The following is an 8,769-nucleotide window of genomic DNA, read 5'->3' as shown; positions in this document are numbered from 1 at the left end:
TAGGCAAAGAATTATCTTGTTCCATTACACTGCATGCATGAAGATGAAAAATCTGAGAAAAGACTGAACAAAACCATGGCTCTAAATTGGGTGGAGGCATGAGAGAGAAACTGAATTTTATTCAGTGGATAATAGGGAACCACCAAACATTATTTTGGAGTGTAGTTCCATGAATACATTTCTGTCTATCTAAATGTGTGTATGCACATGTGTACATTTATGTACACTAGCTATAGAGACAGACAGACAGGAACAAAGACAGAGAGACACAGAGAGTTTTCTTTGTAGATATATAATATATAATGAATCAGTGGCTATCTATCTAATGTCCACACACATATGTCTGTGCATGTGTGATCTAGGAACAGGGCAAGGCTGGCTTGGAGCGAGAAAGACCAGGCTGTGCCATTAGAAGCCCACTATAAAAATGCAGGAGGTGGTCACGGTGACCTACAATGAGGGGTTAATTGTGGGGACTGAGAAAACAGAGATGTTTCAAAGATGAGAACATAGGACCTGGTAGTTGGGAGGATGTGAGAGAAGAGAAAGAAAGAAGAGTCGGGGATGAAATCAAGGTGTTTTGCTTAGGAACTTGGTAAATGGTGATGATATAGATAGAAACAGGACAGTTAGAATGGGAAACAGCCAATAACACTGATTTTGGACAGCTTAGTTTTGGGGTGCTGATGAGAAAGCCAAATTTAATGGAAAGAGCTCTATGAATGGAGCTTTGTCTTCCTCTTCTTTTTCCTCCTCCTCCTTTTCCACTTTCCTCCTTAAAATGATTTATTTTAATCTTTTTATATATTTGTGGTTTAAATTATAGGTATTTGTTTACTTGTTGCAGATCCTGGAACATTCATCAGTTTTTTAAAAGTCCAGCGAAGTAATATGGGAAGGAGAAAAAGAATGATCCAGCATAGTTAAAATTCCTGTGTTTTTATACTTTCAATAAAATACCATATTAATATATGCTCCCAATTATTCCAAACAGTAGAGTACTATATAGAATATACACCCACTTAAACATACCTCCCTCATCAGTAATTCTCTGAAAAGAGGGATAGTGTTTGTTAAAATTATATTTCCTTCCATAAGAGGTTTTAAATATCCGCTTCTTCCCTAATATAGATTTATTAATCACATTTCTTTTTTATTTTGTGAAAACTGAAATGGTGTAAATTTTTTTTCTCTTTCTACCTCCTTTCATTCCTGATCTCTAACTCTGTTCCTTCTCCCTCCCTTCTTTCCTTCCTCTCTTCCTCCCTTCATTCCTATCAACTTTCTTATTCAAAGTGTCTCGTATCGGACCCCTTTTAATTTGCGTTTTTTCACTTTACATTTATGTTGTGGATATGTCTCTACTTGCATATACATATTTGTCTCCCCCACTGGGATGTAAGCTCTTTGTGAATAAGGATTGTTTCCTTTGTTTTATTCCCTAACACCCAGCACAGTCACTGGCACATATCAGTTGTGAAATAAATGCTTGTTGATTGATGACTACACCAGATCATGTAATTAGGAGCAGAGATAAGATTCTAACACGGGTCCTCAGACTTCCTGGGCACTTCTCTGTCTGCTTGGCATTTTGGCTTTGACCCCAAAGATAACCTACTTCTGCTTCCAACAGCAAGGGTGGGAGAAAGACAATGAAAGCCTATTACCCCCAGAAGGAGATTCTTGATCCCCCATGGCCGGAACCAAAAGCTTCATGCACAGAGCATGGACGGGTATTCCAGTGCTCCTTGCTCCCTAATGGTATGGCAGCATGAAAGGCTCACTATACATGTATGTATATGCACACATCACAATACACACAAAATACACACATGCACATATATATGCACACATCACAATATACACACATATACACACATCACAATACACAAGATACACATTATATATAATATACACACATGCACACACATACGTACACACACATGCACACAGACATCTTGAAATTTCTCTTTTTCGAGGTTCAACTCCAGTGTTATCCTCCCTGAAGCCCCTGTCCTCGTTAGTACAAAGGCAAACTGGGCTCTTTTGGCCTCTGTTCCTACCTAGCCTTTAATCATTGAATGGCATTGTCTCAGACCAGCGGTCACCAGGGAAGCTCTTAGCTTACAAAGGTCAGGCTCCCGCTGCATCTGAGGCCTTCTCCAGTCACCCTAACCTGTCTTTCCCTGGGACTCCCATGATTCTCAAGGACAAGGGGACGCTGATGACTTGCATAAGTCTGCTGACTTAAATCTAACTAACTTGCAAGCCCAAAGCTCACCCCATACTTGTTTCTCTTCAGTCTTCAGTCATGTCTCTTGTGTTTGATGTCATTGGGGCCATCTTCTGTGTGCTTCATTCCTACCTTCTGTGCTGTTTGTTCCCAGCCAGACCTTGAGCTTCAGCCCGGGGCCATGCCGATGGAGGGCAGCTTCTTCTATCTGGCTGGCCCAGCCACATGCACAGGCCATCTACCTCCGGCTACTATGCTTGGTACTCCCCTCTCTTTACTTTACATCCTTTCTCTGAGAATGGCCATCAAATCGAGATCATCGTCACTCTTGGGAAATAGTACGTTGTTTGAGAGATGTAATCTTTCCTTACTATGTCTGTGATTTCATTTCCCCTAAAATGTATTTTCTCTCTCTATTAGAATGTAAGCTCCTTGTGAACCGGGGCTTACAATTTTTTGTGTTTGTTTTCCTAGATCATCATAAGAACTTGACAACTTATCCTATTGACTTATTCATCCTTATTATCCTTCCTCTCCTCTCTCCCTGCTATGACACAGAGAATTTAAGTGACTTGCCCAAAATCACCAAGTAGTGACAGAGCCAGGAATTAAATAGAAACTTTCTGGTCCCCACCTTAATGATTTTCCCACCATCCCCAGCTTTCTCTTTAACAAAATGGTCTAAATTTGGCCTTGAATGGCAACTGGTAAGCTTGTAATTGTAGTTTGTGATTCATGTTATTTTCTGCAGTAAATTAACTCAGCTGTCTTTGCCTCAGTTTCTTACCAAGGAGGATAAAGGGGACATGCTGGGGAACATGGGTGATACTTTTGGGCAAGTTGTCGGACCAGAAGTTCTCTCTGTCCCTTCCAAAGGTAATGGTATATTGTCAACTAATTCATGGTCCCCATTTTCTGAAAAGATAAAATTACACTGGTAGAGGTATCTTTGATTCGGGAGTATTATTCCCCCAGACTCCCCTAACCTTCTGTGACCCTCCTAGTCACCTTTGCATTATTACTTATATTAAGTATAACTTTTGGTATCCCTTGCCTTGCTTACATGACCATACCCTGTGTGAGAAGAAGTCCATGCATCCAAGCGTTCTTCCTCTGCTATCTAGCCTAGTGCTGGGCTTGCGCATAGATGGGTTTGGTTAAGTTGAACTGATCTCAGCCTGGTCTGTTTGCTCTCCATATTATTGGGGACTTATATTATTACTAATAATCCCCCACATCACCCATCACCAGGCTCTCGATTGTAGTTTTTGTGTCCTGTGTACTCAACTGCACTGAAAGATTTCACACAGAATATTGTCTTTCCCCATCAGCATTGCTTGTTTACATGGTTTAGGATCAAAAGGGAAAGGAAAGAAACAACTGGATTCAAGGTTTTCTCACACAAGAGGCAGCTGGGATGGAAGGGACATCTCAGGAAACTGGATAATCTGTTTATGTACCCATAACCACGTGAACTTTGACCTGCCTCAATCTTTGGAAGTGCTTTCTGGAACATCCGCACTGAAGTGGAAATGAACATCACATTGTCTAGTCTCACCTAATTAGGGATCTATGTATGTGTGAGGATGGGTATGAAAAAAAAGAATCTTTAATTCATTCTGCCTCAGTCAGTTTTTTTTCCTTGAGACTTTTTTCTTGTTCAGAACTAGAGGAAAGAGGAGGATGATCTGGCTATCTGCCACATTGGGAAAACAAAGCATGGAATGTGCAGTACGGAGCCATCTGGCTGCTGGTCCACTTTCACACAGGTTACAAGGGTCACTGAGAACCCTCAGAAGCCTGTTGATACCCAGCTCTGACAGGAAACACTTGAGCTGGTCCCAGTGGTCCCCACACAAGAGGCACACTACCGCTCTGACTCTGCTGGTCAGTGGTGGTGCAAATGGAGCCAACACAATGAAACTGCTCGTCAGGGGCATGGTGGGGCATGCAAAGGCTGCGGTCCCATGTCACTGGACTGGCCGCCATTCTATGCACCACCATGTGTTCCAGGGGCTTCCAGCCCTAGCTCTGCTCCTCAGGGGCTCCTTTGAATCGAGGTGTTCCTTAATTTCTTTGTCCTCAGTTTCCTAACATGGAAGAAAGAAAGGAAGAAGGGAGAGAAAATAAGGAGGAAAAGAGAAAAGAAGGGAAGAAGGGGAAAAGGCAGGCAGGCAGGCAGGCAGGCAGGCAGGCAACCATTTTTAAAGCATTGGTTATGTGCCAGAAATTGATAAGCGCTTCACCAATATGACATCATTTGATCCTCCAAACAACTCTGAGGGGTAGGTGCTATTCATATCTCCATTTTACTGATGAGCTCACTGAGATTAAGGGACTTGCCCAGGATCCACAATTAGTAAGTAGTTGAGGCTATTTGAGCTTTTCTTCATCCTTCCCTTCCTTCCCTCCTTCCTTTACTCCCTCACTTCCTTCTTTCTTTGTTCCTTCCTTCCTCCCCTCTCCTTCTCTCTCTCCCTCCCTCCCTTCCTTCCCCCCCTCTCCCTCCCTCTCTCCCTCCCTCCCTTCCTTTCTCCTTTTCTCCCTCCCCATTTGGAATATTTTGCTATGTGGTAGAAGGTGCTCTGAGGCAGTATTCCTAGAATTGTGATGTGTTACAATAAAATGTAAATGAGAGTGTGTAACATTATCTCCGCCTTTGTACTTTTAGTAGACTTATTACAGATTTTGGAAGAGTTTTCAAATGTTGAAGTTTGTGAAGTAATGTGAAGGACCATGCCAACATGTTTTAAATTCCTGTGTTTTTATAGTTTCAGTGAAATACCATGTTAATATGCACTCACAATTAATTTTGAATCATGCAGTAGTGTAGAATATATGCCCATTAACACACACACACACACACACACACACACACACACACACACACACAAATGCACACATGCCCTCACTGGTTTTGTTATGGAAGATAGCAGATACATATTCCACTTATTCCTCACCCTCTGCCCTAAGAAACTTCAAATATCATCCATTTCTTAGCTGACAAAAATTTATTAAAATAATACCTTTTTATATTGTGAAAACTGGAATTGTTTTCCTTTTCCTTTTTCCCACATCTTTTCAGTATGTCTCTCTAACTCTCTCACTCCTTTGCTATTTGTTTTCTTTTCTCTCTCTTTTTTAATTAAAGCTTTTTACTTTTAAAACATACATGTGGGTAATTTTTCAACATTGACCCTTGTAAAACCTTGTGTTCCCAATTGTCCCCTTCTTTCCCCCACCCACTCCCCGAGATGGCAGGTAGTCTAATACATGTTAAATATGTTAAAATATATGGTAAGTCCAATATATGTATACATATTTATACAATTATCTTGCTGCACAAGAAAAATTAGATCAAAAAGGAAAAAAATGAGAAAGAAAACAAAATGCAAGCAAATAACAATAAAGAATGAAAATTTCATGTTGTGATCCATCCTCAGTTCCCACAGCCTCTAGTGTAGATGATGCTCTTTATCACAAGATCATTGAAACTAGTCTCAGTCATCTCATTGCTGGGAAGAGCCACATCCATCATAATTGATCATCATATTGTTGATGCTGTGTACAGTGATCTCCTGGTCCTGCTCACTTCCCTCAGCATCAGTCCATGCAAGTCTCTTCAGGCCTTTCTGAAATCATCCTATTGTTCATTTCTTACAGAACAATAATATTTCATAATATTCATATATCACAATTTATTCAGCCATTCTCCAGCTGATGGACAGCCACTTAGTTTCCAGTTTCTTACCACTACACAAAGGTCTACCACAAACACTTTTGCACATGTGGGTCTCTTTCCCTCCTTTAAGACCTCTTTGGGATATAAGCCCAGTAGAAACACTGCTGGATCAAAGAGAAGGCACAATTTAACAACTTAATTGAGCATAGTTTCAAATTGTTCTCCAGAATGGTTGGGTTAGTTTACAACTCCACCAACAATGTATTAGTGTCCTAGTTTTCCCACATCCCCTACAATATTCATCATTATCTTTTCCTGTCATCTTAGCCAATTAGAGTTGTCTTTGCATTTTTCTGATCAGTAGATCATTTGATCATGAGCCCCTTTTCATTCTCATCAATAGATCATTTTTCTGATCAATAGAATGCCTTTTCATATGACTATTACTCCTTGGCTTTTATCTTTCTTTTTCTCTTGCAAGTCATTTAACCTCTCTCTGACTCAGATTCCTGAAGTGGATATAATAATAAAATCTACCCAAAGAGTTTTTGTAAGGATCAAGTGAGATAATAATTGCAAAGAACTTAATAAAGTGGGTGACACATAATAGGGGCATTATTAATAAAGGATTATCCCTTTGCATTCAATCCTATTTCCTTTAGCCCAGTCACTCCATTACTTTTGAAGTTAGTCAAACACCATGATTAATGTCCTACCTTTGACATTAGCAAGGTGTGCGACCTTGGGCAAGACACTGTATAAAACTCATTTTCTAATTTGTTGAATGAAGAGTTAGACTAGATCAGTGATTCTCAACCCTTCTTTGATGTTTTCTTTTTCATCTGGATCAGAATCTGTATTATTTCTTTAACCAAGGTTTGGCTTATTCTCAGGTTAATAACTTAATATAACATACTACCTCTTTTAAAATATATTTATGGATGTGGATCTCTCTCTCTCTCTCTCTCTCTCTCTCTCTCTCTCTCTCTCTCTCTCTCTCTCTCTCTCTCTTGCTGTCTCACTTGCTCTCCATACACACACACACACACACACACACACACACACATTTATACCACCATATTCATAGATATAAATACATAGGTATCTATATATTTCATTGCTATGGATCTATGTGTATTTATAAGTTTATTAGAGCTCTTTGATTAAGAATTTATTAATATGTATACTTGGCATTAGGTTGATACTGCAAAGATAAAAAAGACAGTCTATTCCTCCATGGAATTTCATATCCCTGGGGGGAAGAGGCGGGAAAATGAGAACGTGATACAGACCATACATGTGGCAAAATGCTTTTCCAAATGATTAGTTAAATATGTATTTACTGAATTACATTTAGTTAAGTATCTCCTTTCCCCTAACCTGGAAAAATATGATCTAGATCATAGTTTGGCTTGTGGATTTGGGAACTGGTTGAGTGACCAATTAATAGATCAGTGTCACTTGGAAAGATCAGTAATGGAGAACTCCCAGAGTCAGTGTTTGACTTTGTGATATTTTGTCTTTTTCCAATGACTTGGATAAAATAATAGATGACTTGCTCATTCAAATGGTTGATGTATGTGACTGTGAAGGATAGCTAACATGTTGGATGACAAAATCAGTATGCCTAAAGATGCTCACCAGTTGGAATATTGGGCTGTTTTAAAGGGATACATTTAACGGGAATACATAATATCTTACAATAGGGTCCAAAAAAATCAATGGTAAAAGTACAAAAGGAAGTTAATATGGCTATATCAGTTCATTCACAAAGATATGATTTTAATTTTAATTTTTGGTGGAGTGAAACATTGGTTTTATTCAATAATGTAATAAGTAAATGAGCAAACAAAAATTAATGTAATCATAAGATGCATGGAGAAAGAAACAATTTCTAGAAAGAGAGAAACTATAGCATTCCTTTATTCTGTCTACATCTGCAATATTCTGCTTAGCTTTGGGTACCATATTTGAAAGAGAAGGTCAATAAACTGGAGAATGTGTACAGGTATGTGTCCAGGATGGTGAAAAGTCTTGGAATTCCATTGTGATTAGATTTGTTCTGTTTGGTCCAATATGGCAGAACCAAGCGAAGTGAATAATAGTTGCAGTCAACCAAGTTTCAAGTTTGATATAAAAGAAAAAATGACCTCTCCCTCACTCCTGTCCACCATCTTTAAGTATGCATTGGGTGGCCACTCAGTGGGCATTTGGTGGAAGGGAATCCTCCTCCTCTTCTCTTTTCTCCTTTCCTCTTCTTCCTTTTTCTCTGTCCTCCTCCTCCTCCTGTTCTTTCTCCTTTTTTGTCTTTCTCTGCCTCTGTCTCTCTTTTCTTATTCCTCCCTTCCTTCTCTCATTCCTTTGTTCCTCTCTTCATTTTCTTGCACAAAATGATAAATATGGAAATATTTTACATGATTGCACATGTATAATATTTCAAACTACTTACTGTTTTGGGGAGGAGAGAAAGAATTTAGAATTTGAAGCTTTTTTAAAAATTGTAAAAAATTCTTGAACATGTAATTGGGGAAAAATAAAATACGCCTAAAAGTCAATACACACACATTGAGAATGACATAGATATGTTCTCAGGTTGGGCCTTCCTGGTTTGGAAGTGAAGCATGGAGCTCACAATCTAACAAAAGAGAACAGTATATAAAAAAGAAGTTGAAAAGGGTAGGGAGAGGGAGGATAGACAATACCTCAACAGTCAGCTGGGAAATTATGGATGGTTGCCTTGGGCATCCTCCTTAAGTGGAGGATCTGGGAGAAGCTCTCCAATGACCGCTATTCATGATCAATTATGTGTGTATAAGGGGGAGGATTCCAGTGGCAAGAAGTACTAAGGAAGTTT

At 39.3% G+C, this 8,769-nt stretch overlaps 1 long non-coding RNA gene across 2 annotated transcripts; it reads left to right on the top strand.

The window, feature by feature from the left end:
- Positions 1-1,954: 1,954 nt before the first annotated feature.
- Positions 1,955-3,818, top strand: LOC141547705 (uncharacterized). 2 transcript variants are annotated; one of them, XR_012483594.1, is made up of 3 exons: positions 1,955-2,132; positions 3,013-3,109; positions 3,565-3,818. It is a non-coding gene; the product is annotated as an uncharacterized LOC141547705 (long non-coding RNA). The 2 variants fall into 2 exon arrangements; XR_012483595.1 differs by having other exon boundaries at positions 1,955-2,571.
- The last annotated feature ends 4,951 nt before the right edge of the window (positions 3,819-8,769 follow it).

The sequence above is a fragment of the Sminthopsis crassicaudata genome, chromosome 6 (assembly GCF_048593235.1).
Source record: "Sminthopsis crassicaudata isolate SCR6 chromosome 6, ASM4859323v1, whole genome shotgun sequence".
In the NCBI taxonomy this organism is placed as follows: domain Eukaryota; kingdom Metazoa; phylum Chordata; class Mammalia; order Dasyuromorphia; family Dasyuridae; genus Sminthopsis; species Sminthopsis crassicaudata.
This window is presented reverse-complemented; position numbering and strand designations above follow the sequence as displayed.